Source organism: Muntiacus reevesi, chromosome 5 (assembly GCF_963930625.1).
Source record: "Muntiacus reevesi chromosome 5, mMunRee1.1, whole genome shotgun sequence".
In the NCBI taxonomy this organism is placed as follows: domain Eukaryota; kingdom Metazoa; phylum Chordata; class Mammalia; order Artiodactyla; family Cervidae; genus Muntiacus; species Muntiacus reevesi.
Genome location: NC_089253.1, coordinates 120,301,023 through 120,323,140, shown reverse-complemented (window position 1 = coordinate 120,323,140; position 22,118 = coordinate 120,301,023). Strand labels below are relative to the sequence as shown.

At 57.2% G+C, this 22,118-nt stretch overlaps 1 long non-coding RNA gene across 1 annotated transcript; it reads right to left on the bottom strand.

Moving 5' to 3' along the window:
- Positions 1–14,208: 14,208 nt before the first annotated feature.
- LOC136168620 (uncharacterized) lies at positions 14,209–21,126 on the bottom strand. Its single transcript, XR_010663330.1, has 3 exons — positions 21,006–21,126; positions 17,579–17,648; positions 14,209–14,762 (listed from the first exon to the last, which is right to left on the bottom strand). It is a non-coding gene; the product is annotated as an uncharacterized lncRNA (long non-coding RNA).
- Positions 21,127–22,118: the final 992 nt, after the last annotated feature.

Below are 22,118 nucleotides of genomic sequence, written 5' to 3'. Positions count from 1 at the left end.
GATGGGACACATCATAACGGTCCATATTCGAAAGGCACAGAGAAGAGTTACAAAGTGATGCTCAAAGAACATGAAAGTCAAAGCTGATAAGTTACATAGACAATCGCAATACAGAAGTCATGAATTCTAGGCTAACTTATTCAATTCCATAACCAGTTCCTACATATTATTATATATAATGAAATAAAATAGTGTAAGTTATCATTGAACTGTGTGAACATTCACATTAGTTTTGCCCTGTTTCGTAAACTCTTTCACAGTCTGCAAAGCATTTTCTGATGTTATCTCACTGCACCAGGAAACAAGCACCCTTTCTGCCTGGGAGGCTCTAACCACTCCTCACAGGTGGGTTTCACCTGGGCCAGGCTGACTCGCCCATGAACCCGAGTGAGGAAGATCAAGGGCACCCCCTTCCCCATCACAGATGAGCAGTTAGGACATTCAAGTGTGACCCCACGAACCGCCAACCGTATTCTCTACTGTGACATACGGAACTGGTGTCCTAAACCGTACTAAGTAGACAATTCTCTAACACAAGAATGGGGTTTTGTTTTGTGTTGTTTTCAAGTTCAGCCTGAAAATAAGATGTGCAAACAGTGTTCAAATCAGACTTCCATCTCCTATGGGTGAAGCTAAGAAAGCATGTCTGTATTTCCTGATACCATAACCAAGAGCAGGAAGAGACACAAAGTCTTTACCTCTCAGGGTCCCTACCAATTCTTCAGGACTCCAGATAAAAGCATTGTTTTTCTGCCTCCTGGAAATAGCACCACATGCTGCTCTAGGGAAGAGAAGGAAATAAAATGCGAACACCAAGTTGTGCTCCTCAGTTCTCACCAGCCTGGCGAATTGGGGATTATTCCTGTTTCTGCAGGAGAAGAAACTGATCCTCAGTGCGGTTCGGAAGCCTGTCCACAGTCACGTGACTGGTGAGCTGGGTCCAACCCGGGTCTGATTCCAGCATCTGCGCTCCTGCCCCTCTGCGCAATGCTGCCTGCTCTGTAGTCTGCCGACTGTTTCCCTCTGCCCTCGCCCTTGATTATGAGCAAGACTGAGGGCTGGGGGACCCCTAGGCAGTGGCGGGTGTTGCTGACTGTACAGCGGGTTAAACTTGGGGGGAGATGGGAGCACACCCGGCGCTTTGACACTGCTTTCGCTCTCCCTCAAGCCGTGCCTGGGTGGTCCCCACGGCGCGGCGGCAGCAGTGGGGAAGATGCGGGGGATGAAGGGCGCTGCAGCATCTGTGCTGGACGCCTCTGCAACCTGTGCGGCTCTGCAAGGCCTCACTCACAGACCGGGCAGTCCGGGCCGGGCGGGGGTTGGCGCTGCCTGCAGGGGAGAGCTCTAAGTATGGGCACCTGCGGTCAGCAGCAGAGGTGAGGTCAATGGGGTCGGGGTGTGAATCAGGTCATCGCTGAGGCTTTAAGGTCAAGACTGAGCATGAGTCATGACTACAGGATATGAATAAAATATAAAAGGAGGGAGTTGAAGATCTGCATTTGGCAATTCTCAGCTTTGCTGCTTTCTACTGCAGCCAAACTCTTCTTCCTTAGTAACTTCCAGCTGCCACTCTCCACCCCCTTTCCAAAGGCATCACAGGAGTCCTTCGGTGACCCACAATGTCTCTCCCCCACCCCAGAAGGCCTCTCTGCACATGCCGCTCCCTCTTTCTGGAATCTTCTGCATCTACTGTCCCGTAACTCCCAGCCCTGAACCACCCCCCTTGACCCTGCACAGTAAGCCTGGTGGTCTCAAGTCCTCCCTCAGGCCTCAGCGGGGCTGCCCCGTCCTCAGAAACGTGCCCCAGTCTAGCCCGGCTTTTGGTTAAGCTCCCCTCACACTCCACCCCGCTCTGATCCTTCAGGACACACTTAGGTCATCCGGGTCATGAGAGTGACTAATCCCCAGCTCCCCGGTTCCCTGGGAAGCGTCAGCGTCAGCTCTGAGTGCAGAGCACAGGCCACGCAAGGCGGACAGGCAACTGTTGCCCAGGGAGCTCGGGGGCGTGAACCCGAGTGGGGGCTCCCAACTCTGGAGCTCTGGAACACTCTCAGTGCCCTGGAAAGGGAGAGAAGAGATCCGCAGCAACACACTGCTGCAGCGCTCCGAAAGGAGACGGGGGCAGCCACTTCAGGATCCAAAGCTTCTGCCCTCCTAAGCCCAGCAGATAAAAGGATCTGTTGAGGTCTCAGACCTCCCGACAGAACCAAGCTTCTCTCTCCAAGTCAGTCGAGCAGGGAGCAACTTGCTTACCTGAAACCAGTCGCGGGTTCTGTCCCCAAGTTGCACGCAGCCAGGTGATCCGAGGCGGCTGGAAGCGGCGTGCTCTCCCTGGCACCCAGCCTGGAGGCCTCCTGGATCTGGAGGAAGGCGGCTTGGGAAAGCCCCAGTCTGCTGAAGCTTCCAGGTCCTTCCACCGCAACCGAGCGGCCCTGGGCAAGCCCATCAGTGGCCAGGGGCTCAGTGGGCTGCCCAGGAGGGAGAACCAGCCCTGGAGGAGTGGGGGCATCAGTCCTGGCGGTGCCACCCCCAGGCGGCTTTGGGGGCCTCAGGGCTGCTCCAGTCCACTTCCGTGTCCACGTTCTATTTGGAGGTTTTTTTTCCCACCCCCTCATGCCTAGGAAAACTCCTCTGCCTGGGCAGGGACCCAAGGGTGGAGGAAAGGTCACCGCACAGCGCATCAGAACACAGCAGCTTTAATTTCTGCTCGGCCCAGGTTCTGAGAATGGGGGGCCTGCACTTTTCTGGAGCGGGCCTCAGGGTGCTCATCCGAAAAGAGAGGGGCAGGGGCAGACTGATCACTGCACCTTCCAATGTGAGGAGGGATCAGGCAGGAAACAAGGGAAGCAGCGACAGTGTGAAGTACAGAGGCGCTGGTCAGTCTGAAGAACGCAGAGTCAGACACAGTGAACCAAACATCTGAGGGTTAAATACAACCCATGGGCCTTTGACAGTCTGGAGATGGCAAAGAGAGTATCTACTGCATTTCTGGAAATGATGCTGTCTGTGTCATTTAAAGTCCTAAGAATCCTATGCCCAGTATGGTGCCCCCATCCCCACAAAAAATAGAGGAGGAGAACAGGAAGGAGAGGAACCCTTGTTTATGAGATCCGTAAGCAGAGACACAGAACACACAGGAACCCAGAGCTACCGGCCGTGTCCTGCGCCACCATGGCGTGTTCAGATCCAGAGCCGGGAAGGTTCCTGGGAGGCGGCAGCCTCCCCCTCCCTCCGACCCGCTGGGTGCTGAGTCACAGCTACTTACACGACTGACGCAAGTTCCAGCCGGAGCGGGGGAGGAGAGCCGGAAGTGGAGGCCAGCTCATCCATCTTCCTGCCGCTGGGAATGCTGGTTTCGGGGCTCCCAGTAGTGAGGAAGAGTCATCTTGGGGAGACAGGGGCCCCGAGAAAGCCCTCCTGAACAACGGAAAGCGGTCTGCCCTCGAGGCACTCCTGGACCACTGTCCGTCTGAACACAGAGGCCATGCCCAACTTCCTGCCACCCTCAGCTCCAGCCCCGGCCCAGTGTCCTGAACATTCTGTCTCCAGCAGTCAGGGTGGGGCCTGTGGCCAACTAGCTTGTGATTAACGAATCAGAGGAAAGGGAGCTAAAACGACAGGTGTAGGTGCAGGGGGCCGGGATGCACGAGGGCATGGAGCTGGCTCACTCTCCTCGGGCGGCTGGGCCGCAAGGAGGGCTCAGCGTCCGGGAGCCACCATGCTTCGCCCGCCCTGGATCCCAGAGTGGGGGTGGCACGCACGGACCTACTAACCATCACCCCTCCCCACCGCGCACGCACAACGCCCTTGAGATAACAAGGCCAGAAATCACTGCCTTCTCAGCTGCGGCGGGCCCACCACCTGCACTCTCAGCTTCTCCTGGGGCAGGCGTGCGGGGGCCTATGTGCTGAGGCTTCCGTCCCTTCCTCGACACCACCAGCAAAGGCTTGGGTCTGGAAATCTCCCCACCTCCCGGACTCAGGACAGGGCATGGAGACCCCAGGCCGGGAGGATGCACAAGGCTACCCCGCCCCCGGGATGCCGCGGGGCCTGGGGGGCAGCAAGAGACAGTGGGCGGGGGGTGAAGATGGGGTCAAGGATGGCTCCCTGTTGCCCAGAGAGTGGCTCCGCCTGGGTGGGGCGTGGGCACAGTGCTGGACTGTCTTCACGGAAACTGGCATTTTCCACAAGCAGGAAAGGGAGTGTGCAGACAGTGTCACATGCACGATGCCCACCGCAGTTCGCGGCTCCACACCAGAGCAGGTCCCCAGAAGCAGCCACCAACACTCCCCGCTTGTCCCCCCAACATCATTTATTGACCCGGTGAGGATGCACTTGGAGGTGAAACTTCAGGCTCAGGGGAAACCTAACCCTGGACATTGGGGGAAGACACACCCAGAGCCCAGCGTCCCTGCCACAGGAGTGAACAGGAGGCGCAGGGCCCCCCAGGGAGCCCCATTCACAGGGCCACACGCCTGCCTGTGGGGAGAAGCACTGTGTCCATTCATGAGAACGGGTCCACAGGCGTGCCCGGCCTCTGCGGTGCTGCCCGACTCCTCCTGGAGGGAGAGCGGGGCCTCTCCCGGAGCTGGACATCCTCCCGGAAGCGTGCCCCCCGTGGGCACCAGGAAGCTCGTAGGGCACCCACGGACCTCCCAGTGGCAATTCTACCCAGTACCTGGGCCCACACCTGGCGGAGCACGTGGACCGGGGCGCGCCCCTGACCTGGTTCCACTTCCCTAGGTGGGGGAGGGCAGACAGAGGGTGGGTCTGCAGTGCCGGGCCAGCCCGGAGCACCCTCCTCTCCTGCCTCCGCTGCAGCTGGCCCAGCAGGCAGCTGCGCCTAAACTGCTTATGCCGGCCTCATTCTGTTATCAGGACCCCGGTCTGCCAGTTCAGTCCGGGACCTGCAACAGAGAGTGGTGGGAGGAGGGAGGGGGAGGAGGGAAGACGGAGGGGAGGAGGGAGGGGAGGAGGGAGGGGAGGGAGGAGGAAGTTTCACAGTCTAGTGCATTCCCATCAGATCGGAGAGGGGAACGCCGACTACTTCCCCTTTTCAAGTGCTTCTGGGCCCCCACTTGTGTTTCGGTTCCTTCCCCTCTGGACCGGGGATGGCACGGGGGTGGGCCAGGCCCGGGCGGGCACCCAGGTGCCCAGCCAACTGGGCCCTCGCCCGGCTCCGGCTCAGGCCTGGCAGGCTCCCTGGCAGTTACCCGGCATGCCCTTCCCCTTGTCAGGGAGGCCTCGCCCTCTTGTTTTCCAAGTTTTATAACAGTATTGTTTGTTGTCCGGCAGATTAAATTCTTCTGGAGGCGGGGGAGGGAGATGAGGGAGAGGGAGGAGAGAAAAGAGAGAGAGGGAGAAAAAACACAAATAGGGCCATTAGGGCCAAAAGATTAGATGAGTTCCTTTCTGAACACAGAGCTCACCTGTCTCGGACGGAGGCCCGCGGCCAGGAGCCCATGTTCACTTCCTCCCTGACCCTCTCTGCCTGCATTCAACCCAGCAGGGGGACGGGGTCCCAGACTTCCAAGGCCGCTGCTCAGGGCTCAAGCTGAGAAGCAGCAACAGCTAGGATGGCTGGGGGATTCATGCCTGAGCAACTCCCACCCCAGAAAGGAAGCCTGATGCGGGGGCCCCGAGCTGGCCCCCACGTGGGTACCCTTGATCTGCTCTCCTCAGGGGTCTAGATGACCTCCTCTGGGACCAGGCAGGGAGCTGCCCCGTCTCAGAAACGGCTCACCTCTGCAGCAAACCTGTGCCGTGTTCACATGTGAAACGAAGGAAACACCGTTTAGGATGTCAGAAACACTGGAAGAACAGGTCCCCAAGGAAACGATACCACAGAAGCAAGGACAGATATTCCTCTATGCCTAAGGAGTGAGCGAGGGTGGGAAACAGACAAGAAGGGAGACCAAAAACTGACATGAAAGAAGCAGGAGCTTACAGACGGTGGTGGCAGGGGGGCGGCGGCAGTGGAAGGTTCCTGACTTGTCAGGTCTTTCGATGCTAAAGACGCAGAAGGCAGTAATACTAAAGGAGATGCGATTCTCTGTTATTTAACACAACCCTCATTCAGACGTGAACTGGTTGATTTTTGGACTTTGGTCACTTCTAAATTGCACGTTAGGTGTGCTTCAACACACCCCCACGCCTTTAAAAGAGCCGGCAACGCCGGTGGTCTCAGACCTGTGGACCTGTGCTGAGAGCTCCTCTTCCACCTCCTGCCTTTCTCCAGCCAACAAATGTATGGCCCTGCCTCACGTGCCGCACTCACACACACACACACATGAAATTCACATATACACTCTCTCCCACACACACAGTTCACACTCACTCTCTCGCACACAGACGCACAATTCACATACACACTCACACAATGCATCTCTGACGCCTGTCAGCGATCCCTCGAGTGCAGAGAAGCCAGCCGGCAGGATGGCGGTGGGGCTGATACAAATCAGGATCAGAGCAGCTCAGCGCTCTCCCGGCAGGGATGAGGGGCGAACGTGCCTTTCTCCCTTTTTATTTGCAAATACGATCAGTCCTACAGGGTCGGTGCCAGAAATTCTCTCCGCAAAGGGAAACAATGTTCGCGTGTTCCCCATCCCGAGCTCAGGCGTGTCTCAGAGGCAGAAAGGACTAGTGGAGCCCACGCCGGATCCTAGCACCCACATCTTGTGCTGCTCCAGCGTTCACAGACGCAGGCCGCAAGGACCCTCCGAGGACCGCCAGGCTCCCCCTCTCAGAGAGAGAAGCCTCGTCTCTCCTCGAGAGCCATCGGGGTGCCATGGTGGTCCTCCCCGGAGTGTAGCCTAAACCCCCTCCCTGTGCTGGTTCAGACTTCCTCCACTCCATCCTCCAGACAGACGGGGTCCAGAATGAGAAACGTTCACACGTCAAGTCCCTGAAGTCTGCAGCCACCAAAACAACTCCTAGGTGGCTTCCCCATCACAGGGTCTCTCTACAAGCCAGGGCCGCATTCAGGGCATACGCATGGACAGATGGTGCATACATGTTAAGTGTGCTGCCCCCCACCCAACCCAAATTCTTCCTCAAACACCCCCCAGATAAAGCCTAAGTCACCCTGGTTAAATATGCTATAAACAAACACTCCTTCCCCCTTCCTAACCAAATGCAGACCACACAGAGGGCCACATGGCCAAGGAGTCGTGCAGCCCACGCTCTGCTTCAGAAGCCCCTGTGGAGGGTGGGGGCTGGGCTCAGTACTTAGAAAACACAGCTGCCCAAGGAGTCTCTGAGCACCTTCTTCTCCACGGGAAAGGCCTACTTCTTCAAATCAGTCATCATGCAAACAAACAGAGCTGCAGCGAGCGTTTCCATCCCACATCAGCCGGCTCTTCCAGCAGGTGCTGCACGTTAAGGAGCGAGCAAACAGGTAACGAGCAGCTAGGCAGAGCTCCACAAGCAACGCTTACAAGTCCGATGGAGAAAAAGTCTCAGAGACCCCACCGTGAGGCCTCATTTCTGAGCGCGCTACTTGGCAGAAACAGACCATATGCGCAAACATGAAGTGCTGTACAGACGTGTCAGAATGGTCGGAAGCACAGCATACTCCAGAAGCTTCCAAATGCAAGAAACCTCACCAAAAACGCGTGGTGCATGGCTGGATTCCCAGTCACAGAGTGCACGCCAGTCTTCACGAGAGCTCCGAGAGAGGTGGAAAAAACGGAGAACCCAGATATTCTGAGGTTTCCTGCCCCTTCAACACATAAAACAAAACACCCAAGACCTAGAATGGCCAAGTCAACTGCCCAAGACCCACCTCCGTCCCCACCCCTCCCCATGGGTCCCCTGGCTAGAACACCCAGAGTCAGGGGACCTGGATGCACGGTGTCCCGAACTACGCAGGTACAAGCAGGATTCTCTCCAGTTCAGGGTCATCAGCCACCGGGCTCACTCCACCCACGCACCCTCACAAGGCGTGAGAGGTCAGACGAGCTGGCAAACGTGAGAGAACCGTGAAACCTCACGCGGGGCAGGTGAGACCACGCTTACCAGGCAATTCCTCTCCTGCCTGCGTCCGAGCCCCAATCCCCGTTCCCAGCGCCATTCTCGGAGTCCAGGAGGATGGGTTCACAGTGACGAACCCCAGGTAAAGTGTCCTAGAGAGTGGCGAGCAGATAGCATCTTGGGAGAAACGCAGCTATTTTTAAAACTCTGCATTCTGTCTAGCGGGTTGCACAGCAAGTGCCTCCGCCTCGGGGCTCCTGCCCACGCACCCCCAGAGACGCAATGGGCGTCAGGGACCGAGGCCACCGTGGAGCAGGGAGGCCGGGCCCCGCCACGCCTGGCTGCAGCCCGGCTCTGCACACAAGTCCAGAAGGGCTTGGGACCCTGCGCTTTGCCGTACATGTATTTCATTTTTGCTGTCTTTTAAGGAGGGGCTCAAGACTAAAAAGGCAAAATGGAACTGGTGGCTCTGAGATATTTCTGTTTTCTTTGCTCCTGTGATTTTTTATTTTTTTAAATGGAAGGGCTTTAACAATCAGATGAAAAAAGAAGGCTAACTATAAAGGGAAACTTCCTGACAGCAACAGGGGCACAGACCCTGAGAAGTTTCAGGGAAGACAGAGGACACAGGGATCCTGCAGACCTATTTCCTCTCCAGGATTAGGGCCAAAAAGGGAGGTCAAATCTCTCCGGGAGCATGGCGTGTCACGTCACCCCCCCGCAGCCCTGCCAGCCCACAGCAGTTCCCACACGGCCCGTCTCCAGACGAGCTCTTAGCAGGAGCTGGGGTCCATGTCCTCGGTCACCCGGAGGGTCCTCAGCAGACACTTTCACGGTCTTCACCTTTCGCACTTACTTCCGGGGTATTTCGAAAAGTGCCTCCACCCGCCGCCCTAACTCACTCCAACAGTGTCCCTTCAGGCAACATGGTTACCGCTGCGCGCAGACACGTCTCTGGGGTCCCTCCCCTTCTCCTAGTAACGCAGGTCCCGAGTCTCTGGCTAAGAAATACCTCCACGGGGCTTCCCTGATGATCAGTGGTTGAGAATCTGCCTGCCAACGCGGCAGGGGACACGGGTTTGACCTCTGGTCCAGGAGATCGCACATCCCGCGGGGCAGCTGAGCACACGCGCTGCAGCTCCTGAAGCCCAGTGGCCTAGAGCTGTGCCCCGCGGCAGGACAAGCCACGGAAATGAGGAGCCCAAGCAGGGCAGTGAGGAGCAGCCCCCGCTCTCTGCCACTGCCGACAGCCTGCACGCAGCCACGCAGACCCAGCAAAGCCAAAAATAGATAAACAATAATAATAAAAAAGAAATACCTCCACAAACATCCAGGGAGCCTCCGTATCAGAGCTGACAGGACCCTCCGAGAAGATTCTGGTATGAAACTGAGGCCCACAGAGGTGAAGTGAGTGAGCATGTTTTTACCAACGGAGCCAGAACCCCGGGCTGGCTGGCCCGTCTACGGGCTCCGTGAGCCCCCACAGGCACGCGCCACCGAGGCCCACACTCGGGGCGGCTGCAACCCCGGCCCCCTGGCAGCAGGTGGCAGCCTCCACGGCCAGGGTGGGCCGGGCCGCCAGGACTGTGGTGCCAGAGCGGGCGGGTCACGTGGCCTGCCTCAGCCCGGCCCGGCAGCCACGGCACTCCTAGCGTGTAAACAAGCCCCGGGTCCCGGCGCTGCACACAGGAAACGCGCCCTCCCCCGGCCCCAGCTACCGACCTGCCTCGACCTCTCAGGACACAAAGCTCCTCCGAGCATCTGATACCGAGGGACTCCCCTCCTTTCCCTTCCCTATTGTGAGGCTCTTGGAACCACGCGTGCTGGCAGAGGGGCGGCTCTGTGGAGCTCCGCCTCCTGTGGGCACATGTTCTACTAGTGACTCGGCAGACAATGACCCTGCGTGTCCCCCAGCGCTGCCTGGACAAGAGAGGGGCACGGTGACCAGGCCCCGGGGGAGATGCCAGCTGGCGCCTGGTAACGGTGGGAGAGACAGGTCAGGAGTAGCCGTGGCTATTGGGGGAAAAAAAACCCCAGTCTTCTGGTGACCAAAGGTTTGACAGCTATGGCTGACTCCTGACCCACTGCAGGCTTCTGTGAGCTTCTGTGGGCCGCAGGTGGATTTTCCTAGCTGGTGGGAAACGAGATGGGTTAGAATGCGTGTCAGTTCTCTCCGGAGGTTCAATCAACATGGCTTCCCCGGGGGCCGAGGCCCTTCAGTCTCTCCAGTTCCCTCCCCGACCAACATCTGGATCCCACTTCTGCACAAGGATGAAGGTCCTTCTTTTCCATATACTTCTGTTTTTAAATCCTGTTTACTAGCATTAACAGTATCTCCCCTACACAAGGATATACACCCCTCAAGGGCAGAAACTTGGTTTTGTTGAGTCCAGCAACCCCACACTGAGCACTGTCCTTGGCACATATACGGCAGAGGCCTGAAGACACCTTGTGGAAGGAATATATCTGCCTGCCTGTGCACGGGGATCACAGAGCATCTGGCCTTGCCCTCTGGGTCACATTGGCTGCTGATCCTCCTAGGATCTCAGCTCGGACTTCAGCCTAAGAGCATGAAGAAAACGTGCAGGTTTCGGACTGAGAGGTGCCCGTTTAAATCTCAGGAGAGCCACCCACCAGGCGTGTGACCTTGCTTAAGTCACTTAACCAAATCACTGTGTCTTCAATCATAAAAGGATTATTCTGAGCATGTATTCAGATAGTCAAAAGGGGGCCTAACAAAAGCTGGTTCTCTGGCCTGCATGCTAAGACCAAGGACTCTGAGGCCTGTCTCAGGCCTTCGGGCCTCATCACAGACCCCAATTCGGGCGCCACGCACACGTGTCTGCTCAGGCTGCCACAGGCAGCCTCCTCCCACCCGCCCCAGCCTTGATCCTGCGGTCAGATGCTGCACAACTCTTCCCCCACCCCCGTCCCCGTCCCCGGCCTGGCTCTCCATCCCCGCCCCCCTGCTCCGCCCCTGCCCGGGGCTCCATGCGACTGCACCGGCCCAGGGGGGCTGGAGGCGTTCTCTGGCCTCATCTGCCCACGAGCAGCTCCTGTGGAGGGAGCTAGCAAGAAACCAAACCGCGTCTACGCTTTCCTGACAGACACTCCAAGTCCCAGAAAAGAAACGCAAGATGAGGAGGGCCTCCCACAGACAGCCGGCGAGTGGAAAAGGCACTCTCACATATTTCGGAGGTGGGGGGTGGGGAGGGGGGAAGAGTGCAGCAACAAAATGCCCAACAAAGTGACCAGCACGCAGTACAGATGCTCACTTAAGCCCCACTGCAGCCCCGGGGGGCAGTCATGCCTGGGGAGCCTGGGGACAAAGTCAAGCTGTGCATGAAACAGTTCGCGGTCCTGAGCAGACCAGGAGTCGATGCGGTCCTGAGCAGACCAGGAGTCGATGGAGAGGAAGGTGCTGACCAACCAGGCCCCCTGACAGGGCCCCTCCCGCACGCCTCCCGGCCAAGCCGCACCAGCGCGGCTCCAGGGCCAGCAGCCCTGTTAACCTCGGCTGGACCCCAGCTGGAGAGAGGCCCCCGCGCCGCCTCCCAGCTCCCAGACCGCGGGGACTCAAAGGTCAACAGAGAAGCGCCGGCTCTGCCTGGCCCCCCTCTCGGGGTGGGGGGGGATGCCAAATGCTCTGGCAGCCTGGCTTCTGACACAACGTTCCACGTCGCCTCTGGAGCAGCCGAGCTGGGGAGCAGGAAGCAAGGAACGCACGAGATGAGGGAGGAAGCTGGGCAAGTCGGCAGGGGAGCACCAAGCCCCAATCCGGGGGATACCGGAGGCCCCAGAGACAGTGGGGTCTCCAGGAACAACACTCGCCTCTGCACCCTGGTGACCCCCTGACGACGAGCCAGGGCAGGGCTGTGAACACGGGCAGCAGGCACCGGGAGCCAGGCCGGGGGATGCACCGAGCACAGGGAGCCGCGGCTCCCCAGCACAGCCAGCGTCTCCATCTGGATCCAGCCCGGCAGCCAGCGCTGGCCAGACTCTAGCCGGCACATCTTGAGGGACTTGGCCGGCTCCCGCTTCATCTCCCCAGCTGCACCAGAGCTGATCTGTCTGCTTTATTCCTGTTCCAGGTCCAACACCCCTAGCCATCCCTCACTCCGTTCCTGCCAGAGGGGCTGAGGCTTCAGATTCCTTGAAGGAAGAGACATCGGACTCTTCCAAATCCGCTCAGCAAGGATCCCAGGCTGCTCAGGGCCAACTCAGAGTCTCTTCCCAGATGGGAAGAGGCGAAGATGAAACACTGGGAGGCAGCATGCAGCAGACTTCCCGGGGAAAGGGGTGGGGTGGGGTGGGGTGGGGGCAGAAACACCACCCTCATCCACGAGGCACAAGCGGAGAGCTGGGATCCCACAGGGGCCTCATGATATCATCTGAGTACATCATAAAATTCCCCGGCACCATCCCTTTGGTCTTGAGACCCCAGACGATCGGCTGTCAGCTGACTCCATCCGGACCTACTGGCTCAGACGGGGCAGGAATCAACTCGACAGGAGAGAGATCTCCTGAGAACGTGTGCAGCGCCTCAGTCTGCACCATCTCCATCAAGTGATAGACCTCCCAGTTCTTAGGCCTCATCCTTTTTAATCACCATCGCTGTTATTGTGACCAGCATCTAGTGTGGCAGCGAGAAAAACATTCCTACATCAACTGCCCGGAGATGCTTTGCAATAGCTCACTGAGCCAGAATTTTATTTTAAAGTAAAGGCAATGAGGCCCTAAAGAAAAAAAGTAACTCACTCAAAAAAAAAAAAAAAAAAAAAAAAACAACAAACCTTAAGGTAGGGAAAGAACCCCAAAGTTCTTTCCCCCAAAGTGCCCAGCCCACAGTCCATAAAGTCCAGGCCACGGGCCTAGACTAAGGCCCAGTGAGGCTAAAGGTGCCCCGGCGTCCAGGTAAGAGAGGACACGGGAAAAGGCAGTCTAGCTCCCAGCCCCTCTGAGGGCTCAGCACCCAGAACCTAGTGCTGGACACAGGGGTCTGGGGAGGGCAGCGACCGCAGGAGGCCCGATGGTTTTCTGCCAGCTGCCACCCCCACCACCGCCGGCTTCCGATCACTTAGGCTGCCCGCCAGCCCCCAAGCCTTCGCTGGTTACTAACCCCATTCACAGAAAAGCCAGGAGGAGGAGAATGCAAAGAAGAGAGCAATTGTCTGAGAGATTCTGAATGGAGAAGTCTGAGGCTTCTCCACCGAGTAAGGAGAACGCCCTCCATGGAGACAGAGAGGGGCTGGGGGCGGGCCGGACAGTGTGGCCCACACCTGACTTACCTGGGAGGCGGGGAGGTGGCGGGATCCAATCTTCCTTCCTGCGACTGGTTTCCGAGAAGCAGCCTGGCGGAGGCTCGCTGACAAGCCCAGGGTCACATCACGTCGGTCAGCACTTAGGGTCACAGAACCGCACAAACTGTGGGCTCAACAGCACCTCTGAGAAGGAGGAGGCTGAGACCCAGGCCACGCCGCCCCGTGCCTCCCAGCACGATGCACTCGTTCACCACCCAGCTCCTCTGCGGACGACTGACCCCTTCTGCCGGTCAAGCCAGACTTCCAGAAACCCCAAACGAGGGTGAGGGCGGGGCGCAGACAAGCTCCCGGATGCCCAGAGCTGGAGCTGCCTCATCCATCCCAAATAAATCAAAGGAAGGACTAGGCGGGCTGGAGGAAGGCAGGGAAGACAGAAGGTTCCAAAGAAGGAAGGGAGAGGTCAAGACATGCTTGGGCAAAGCAGGGCAAACTGGAAGCTGTTAAGACACAGTGGAGGCCACATGGTCCTCTCAGCCACATTGGGTGCCAGCCTCTCCTCCAAACCAACCCAGGATCTTTCGAGAACCACCAACTCCTCCCGCCCCTCAGCCTACGTCGTCAGCACCCGCAAGGTTCTGAATCTGCTAGCATCTGAAACAGGGAAGGAAAGAAAGCTTGGCAGCCCTGAACTAGATGACCAGACACAGACGCGTGTACACAGACACACAGATGCATGTGCATGCACACACACACACAAACATACACACACCCACACCCCTTCCCAGAATAAAAGGCTCCGTGGAGGTGGCTAACTCTCTCCAGGTTCTGGTTTTCTGATAGAAGCTCTCGTCCCCATGGGGGTGAGGGGACAGGCAGGTCCGATAAGAATTGCTTAGCACAACGCTATATATAGTCTAGGTTCCTAGCGGCCTAGAGATCTGGAGCTAGAACTTGGCAAAGAACCATGCTAGATGCTGGCAAAGCACATCCCCCACCTCGCCACTCCCGCACCCACCCCCCCTAGCCAGGCAACTGAGAGTCACCTCCCTGCTGGGGGCAGTAAGCACAGGCCCTTCCATTCAGCCTGTGAACACTCAGTTCGGGGGGACCTGGCCTCTTGGCTCCATTTTAGGGAGAATCAACTTCTCCTGAACCTACTAGCAGAACAGTGAGTGATAGGCTCTCTGCAGCTCTCCAGCAGCATGGGGAAACAGATCCAGTCCCCGCTTCTGGAGGGTTGAGGGCCGGGCTGTGCAGGAAAGAACCGAGAAGGCACAAGAGGCGGCTGGGTTCAGCGCCGCATCCTTCCACTTCCGACATTCGAAGGGATAAAAAAATGCAGACAGATACTTACTGCAGAGAGCCAGGCTGCCAGGCAGCTCCTTTTTGTGTGTGTTCCAAATAAGACACGCAAACGGGCAACACGTTTACCCCACAGGATGACGACTGTCTTCTGAACGCCAGCAACGTCATCAGCGGAGTCTCCAGCAGGCTGTCACCTACTCCTGGAGCCGAACTCCCCTGAGGTCTCTGTGGGGAAGAAGGGAAAGGTGGGCTCAGTTCCCAGGGACCACCAGGCAAGGCGCCATGCGCCGGCCCCAATCATCGGGGTCTCTTCTGGGACCCTGGACATGGCCCTCCGCTGCGGAGCCCCGTCCACCGACAAGCAGCAGGGCCACGGCCGGGCCCAGCGTCCTGGAGAAAGGCCAACCGCAGCGGGCACAGGGGCTCGTCGAGGAGGACCTATCCATCACACTGCTGCAAAAACAAACCCGAAGGACAGTAGCTCCCTGAAGCACAGAACCTGGGCTCTCGGCACCGCACAGATTCCGGACAAAGATCTGCAGACGTTCCAACACCCACATAAACACACGAATTTTTTCAGGTCAAGTTGCTCTCTACTTAGGGTGGAAAAGACATGACTGCAAAAAAGGGTGGGGGGTGGTGACGGGGCTGCCTTTGTACTCGGGTGGGGTCGGTCAGCTCCCACCTCATCGCCTGTCTCTTCAGCTGTCCTCTGGGACCTGGGCCGGGTCTCCCTGCTCCTTCTGAGGTCCCACGACCCCAGATCCCAACGAGTCACGCGGGGAGGTCCTCGGGGGAAGAGGAGGTGCGCGGCGACAAAGGTCAGAGCGGGCATCGTCCACAGGAGTGCAGGAGGTTGAGAAAAATGGCACCCAGGCTGAGGCGGCCAGAGAGCTCGGCCAGGCTGTCTGTCCCTCCATCATCCCCTCCCACAAGTTGTTTGCTCCTGTGCCCCAGACGCTGGCCGACAGCGGGGGAGGAGAGAAGGGAAGCCAGATGCTGGGGATGATGGTGGTTTGGCCGAGATTCTGCGGCGAAAGAGCGGAGGGCCGTCTCCTCCCTGGGTCTCAGGGACAGGCCGGGCGGCGGGGCGGGGCCGGGCGGCGGGGCGGGGCCTGGGCGGCGGGGCGGGGCCGCGGGGGCGTCACGCGTACAAAGCGCATTGCTGCAGACGCGAGAAAAGCCTAGAAGCCCGAGCCGCCATGATGACACCACACACGCCACACACGCCCACACAGACAGACGCGGAGGTCAAGGCCCACCACGGCACCTGAGGAGGAAGTGAGCAAGATGGTGAAGAAGAAGAAAAGCTTGGGATTTGGGGATAAGGAAAGGGGACGCTGAAGCGAGGCTGCCCGAGAGAACTGGCCTTCGGCATGAGGCAGGTGATGCGGGAGCCACCATCTTTGCGTGACGCCGGGAGAGGAAACCGCCCCCCAAGACACCACATCCCCACAACGGGCACTAGGGCTGCCAGGCCCCACCCTTGCTCCCTGCCCCCCCAAAAATAAAGGGACCTGCCCTCCATCCAAGGCAATGAGCCACACTAAGAAATCCCCAGGGTGGAGGTGGGGGGAGTTCTGGACCTGGGAAGATGTCTCTTTGTCGGGGACGAGTGCGAGGAGCTCAAGAAGTGGTCCTGGTTGCCAGGCTCATCTAGTAACACAAACGGCCGCGTTTTCTTTTCAGGTTCTAAAATTCAAGGGTCTACAGAGCCGTGTTAAGTTACCCGCTATCACCTCTGCCAACCCAGTACATGGCCGGTCGCCTTTCCTTTGCTAAGCCCTTCCTGAAAATGACCCCAGCCCAGGGTGAGCTCTGAGCCGCGACAAGCTGTTTTTGCTGCTTTCGTGTTGACAGAACGTCCTGGCCACTCGGCTGAGTGCTCCATCTCCCGGCTCCCGACACACTGAGTCATCATCCGAAGAGGAAAAAAACAACAAAGCAGCCGTCACCAGGGTCCCCGCTGCCGTCGGCTGACGAGTCATGAGCTGTCGTCACTCCCTGCTCTGCAGCCCCGGAACTGGTGACGAGGGGCTTCAGGGTGTCCAAGTCCCCTCCCACGGGATGCGATAGCGTCAGGAAGCGGGCAGCCACCGCTGCACTGGGAAAGAAGGGAAACTAACCTGGCATCAAAAGGATCCCAGGGAGGCTCACTGGTTAACCCTCAATCTGCCACCACATGGCTCATCTACGTTTCCATGGTGCTTTCCTGATTCAGAAGGTTCTAATGCAAGAACAGGTATTGAGCCCCGGTGGGGAAAGGCACGACCTGCAGGCTTCAGGTGCCTACTGCCCGGTTACCTCCTCCTTGCCCCTGCCTACAATACCACTGAAGACACATACGCTTCCTGCTTCCCCATTTCTCCTCGAGATACCTTGTATATTCCTTTCTTAAGTCCCCAGCAGACAACTGGGCTGGGGGAACGAAGCTGCATCGCTTTCTCTTAGGAGCTTACCTTTTTGACAATATATCAGGCATTTCTGTGTAGTAGCTATAGTGGCTTCATTTCACTGACCGGGGATGCTAAGGGAAATCAAGTAACATGTCCCAAACCACCGAGATGAGTGAGGCAGTCAAGATGTAGACCCAGCTCTGCCAAAGTGCCACGTCTCTGCTTCTTCGGTCTCTACGGATCTCTGGATTCCGGGGGTTATTCTGTCTGCCCTGAAGGTAATGCAACCACTCCACCACCACCTCCTCGTCCAAGAGGAAAACTGAGGTTTGGTAGTCCATTACTTTCAGCTACAAAAATAAAACAAACTCACCCTCTTGCGTGAACCTGTCCTCAAAGCAAGAGAAGAAAGTTACTGAGGCCGCAGGGAGAGTGGCACGGAAGAGCTAAGTGACCCAGACCCTGGGTTCAGGAAGATGAGCCACCCAAACACCCACAAAGCATCAGGGACTCACAGAACTCCTTAAATAGACACGTTTTGGGGATCTACCTCCTAAGAGGCATTTTATAGATACTGAAGACTGAGAGAAGAAAAATGCAAAGGCTGTGAGACACCAGGGTTCTAATCATGAACAGAACACTTACCAGCCACTCCTTGCAGGGTTGCAGTGAGGAATAAATGAAATAACCGCCGTCAATGAACTGGATGTGGTACCTGCCAAACAGAAAACGCCATATAGGTACATGTTTCCTTTATTTCCCCTAGCTTCCTGGGGCTCACAATCTAATAGGTGACATAAGACTTAAACCCAAAGAACCCCAGCATATCTAAAGTAGCATAAAAGAAGCATGAAGAAATGGGAGTTTGGTCAAAGTGGGCAGGGATGGGTATTAGGATTGCTTCTCGTGAAAGTAATCAGGGAAGGTCCTTGGGAGATAGTGGGGCTGCCGCAGGTGGGTGCAGTGGAGGAGGCATGGAAAATAGCAGAGAACAGAGAAAAGACAAGAAAAAGTAAGTTGTCTGGTTTTGCTGGAATACTTGGTCCACTTAGGCAAACTCGGAAAGGTGAGACTGTATAAGAGAGCTAAGACAAGACTAGTCATAGACAGCCTCCAGCATCCTGTTAAAGGGAAGGGATCTCGGTCTGGAAACGAAGAGAAACCATTTTAAATTTCTGAGCAAGAAAGACAAGATGGCCGCTGCACGCAGAAGGGCCTGGAAAGGAGAGGGACGGGAGGCAAGAAGCCTCACTGGAGGACTACAGCTGGAACCATGGCCCTGGCAGGGGACGTGCGGAGGAACACAGAAGGAAAAAAATGGGAAAAGGGCAGGGCCATCCAAACAGATCGTCAAAGCTGCCATGGACCCCACCCCCTGTCCCCATGGGGAGACTGCCAGAGATAGAACCTATTTGGGGAGCACAAACCACAGGTCCAACTCGTCGGAGATGAGCTGCCATATCCCTGCTTTCACCCTCCCCCTCAAAAACCTGTTTTTCCCTCCCCCTAGACTGCTCTAAGCCTCAGGCTGACGAAGGCATGGGAGACCCAGACCTTCAGTGAGCAGTGCCCACGCTCGGGCAAAGCCGGGGCCCCAGCTGGTGGAACCCCCACCCAGGGCTGTGTCCGAGGGTGGCACTGGGCAGTCCTGCCCGTGGGGCCACCTTCACTGCGGCAGCCACCACTGTGCCCGCCTCTGCTGCGCTTTGGCCACCCCCCCCTCCTCCGTCACAGCCCCCGCCCCCCGCCCACTCTGCGGAACTGGCACAGCAGGACCAGAAAAACCAACGCCACCATGTCCGAGACCAGCAGAAATGCCTCCAAAATGGCAGCCTTATGATAAAAAGGAGTCTCCAAATGCCATCAACCCACCCAGGGAAAGGGAAGCTAGAGACAAGGAGAGGGGACCTGTCAAGCACCTCTCAACTGGCCCCCAAAGTCTTCCTTACTCTCCCAATGGTCACATCTTTCCCTTCAGAAACTTCCTCTCAGAAAGCATAAGAGAGAAAAGGGCACTGGCGCCCCCCTCCCGCCGGCCCCCCCCCCCCCCGCGAGGTCCTGGGGGCCCATAGGTGACACAGGGCATTCAGAAGGACGTTCTGCATTTCATACCCCGAGACAGGGGTCGGCAGTCCATTTCTGTCTGCAAACCCAGCCCCTCTCACTGACTGGACAAGAGCGAGCCCTCCAGGGGAGTCAAGTCTTCTCCCTTCTCTCCCACCAGACCCCCCCCCAGTTCTGTGGGCCGTGGGGAGCCAGGAGGTAGGGTTGCAAGGAAGGGCCGAGAAAGCACAGCCGTGCCCTCCGTTATGTAATAAGAAGGGCGGTGCTGTCCTAGGCCGGAGACCCGGAGCGCACTGCGCTCTCGGATGCGCAGTCATGGGCGGGGGCCACTGCGCAAGATGCGGGGCTCGGAAACCCCCTCCCCATGGACGTGGGGGCTGCAACGAGGGCTGGATGGGGAGCGGGGACCCTGATTTTTCCAAGTCTTCCTCCCCCAACCAGAGGCGAGCAGCCTGCTGCCCTAGTTTTGCTCTCACTCTCCTCACTCCCCAGGATGACAAACCCTTCTAACATGGGACCTTCAAGTCTCTTGTGGCCCCGTGGCTTTCCCGGAAATCCCACCAAATAAATATGCAGTTTCTGAGCCGTGTGTCGGGCTCAGTCCCCATTCTCACCTTTCCAAGCACCAGGGAGCAGCAGCTTCCAGAAGGCAGGTCCTTCCCATAATGGGCTCATCTCTGGACAGCCCGGGACGTCAATGCAAATCTCTCGTCCCCGGGGAGTAGCCCAGAGTCAGCAGGAAGCCCAGGGTGGTGGCAACAGCAGCAGTAGCAGCTGTGCCCTACCTTGCCCGTGCGTTTCCAGGGGAGCCAAGAATTATTTTGCCGCAACGCTGAGGTGTGGCTGATCGGAAAATTCCCACTAAAGAACAAATATTCTCTTCCAGTTTGGTCAACCTTCTGCGCACCCATCTCCCCAACCCTTGCTCCTCCAAAAAGAAAAGTTTGGAGGAGCCCTTAGCTACTCTTCCTTATAGTGCATGAAATTAAAAAGGCACAGGAAGAGGCTTCAACTGGTCAGTCAAAATCAGGCAGAGACATAGGAGCATACGCACACCCCTAAACAGATTTTAGAAAGCTGCTGGGCTTCTCCCCCCTCCCCTTTAAGCAAGTGAAATGCAAATTCAGATTTGATACCCAACCCTCAGCCAATCAAAAAAAGGTTTTCACCTGCCATTGGCCTACCCACCAATCAGAGGAAGTGTCTGGAGTGAGAGCCCTCCCCTGGCCAATGGAAGGCCAGCTCAGTCACTTAGTTAATGATGCAGCAGTACAAGGAAGGCCATCACATGTGAACTGGAAGGGTGCCAACATGGAGACACAGAGAGCGCAAGGTAAACAACTTTCCAACGCCAAAAGGATGACATTTAATCTCTAAATGCTAGCTTCCCTTCTCAGCTCATCCTCAACCCCTCTCAGCTAGCCCTACAGATCCCAGGAGCCTCACTACCTGTCCCCCCAGAGCCCACAACAAGACCCAACAGTGACTGCGTCACCATTCCCCACTTTCCCCAACTACGCAGTGACAAACGTACCGGCTTTACCCCACTTCTCCCAGCCCACGCCCCGTCCTGCCCACCTGCTCCCCCACCAGCCCTGGGTGCCCAGGGATGAACACTTCAAACCAGGCAACCCCTGGAAAGGCTGCCCCTCTCGCCTTCCTCACAGTGTTCCTCCTCCTCACTCCTTACCTTCCACCTGAGAACCGTATGGACGGACGGACAGACACTGACACCCAAACAACTTGGAAAACCTGTCTGTCTGTCTGCCAGATTGAAGGAAATGGGGGTAAAGGCTGGGAGGTCAGGTGGGACGCCAGGGACGGCTTGCTACTCTTTCCTCTACCCTGGTCAGGCTTGAGCAGCTGACACTAAGGGAAAAGAAATTAAAGTGGAAAAAAACCCTCCCTCAGAGGGGGAAAAAAAAAAGCAAAAAGCGAGAAAGAAGGTGAGAAAGACAGAGCACCCACATACGCAGAGACATCGCCCCCGATCCCAGCAAATACGTACGTGGGGGAAGAAGGGGGTTACGCCATCAAGTCCTGAAGCCCGTCGGACCACCCATCGTCGCCTGCGCAGACCCAAATCTCGGTCCGCCGTAAGGTGCCGCAGTCCCGAATGTTCCAGAAACTGGTCCCGGCAAACCTTCCGCCATCGCCCCGAAACCTCTTGCTCCCGACCCTGCCCCCCACCGCCACCCCACCTCCTCCCCGCGGGAACCGCCCGTGCCACCTTGCGTGTCATCTCCCTAGCCTAGGCTACCCAGAGGCCTCCGGCCCCCGACAGATTTCTGAACGCTTGGCAAGTGAGCTGGCAGAACCTGGTGCCCGGTGTTGCTATGACTTGTTTCTTGATTTCTCTCTCTCTCTCTGCTGCAGCACGGCTGTTGCTAGCAGACCTATCGACGGAGCGCTCGCTCTCTCTCCTCTCTCCTCTCTCCTCTCTCTCTCTCTCTCTCTCTGAGCTCTGTGACGCAGATCTAAATTCTCCAGTCTGCTCCTTGTGTTGCAAGAGCAGAACTGCAGCTTTTCCCCTGGAGAGCCGGAGGGCAGTGCCAAGGCTGGTCAAACAAGGCAAAAAAAAGTTGGGCCTACACTCCGCTTCCCTGGCCGCACTTCTCCGGCCCCTTTTACCCCAGACCTCAGTGCTCTGAGGCATAGAGGGCCTAGTGCCCGCAGGCTCACGCCTTCGCTGAGGGCTCCCCAGCCATAAGACTAGTTTAACTCTTTGAGTGACAGTGCCCAGAGCCCAGACAGGGCTGTCCCACACTAAATGTGGCATCATCTTTTCTTGAACCATAGGAGCTTCTCCTGGATCCCAAAAAATAATGGTCCCCACCCTGAGCCCACGGTTCTATTAACTCTTTCTGCCACAGACAAGTCTAGTATTACAGCCGGAGCTGATTTTTGTTATTTTCTGCTTTTTTTGGCCATAAACCAGGGCGTTTTTTCTCCCTGGAATTTCCTAAGGACAAAATGGGTAATTAAAACATTGCCTGCTTACCCCATGAGTTGCCAGTCTTCTATTGGGGCAGGAGTGAGAGAAACGGAATTGAATGGCAGCTTGACGAATCTAGAGGATCTCCACTCTTCCGGGGCTCAGAATTTTAGGGCCTAGGTGGAT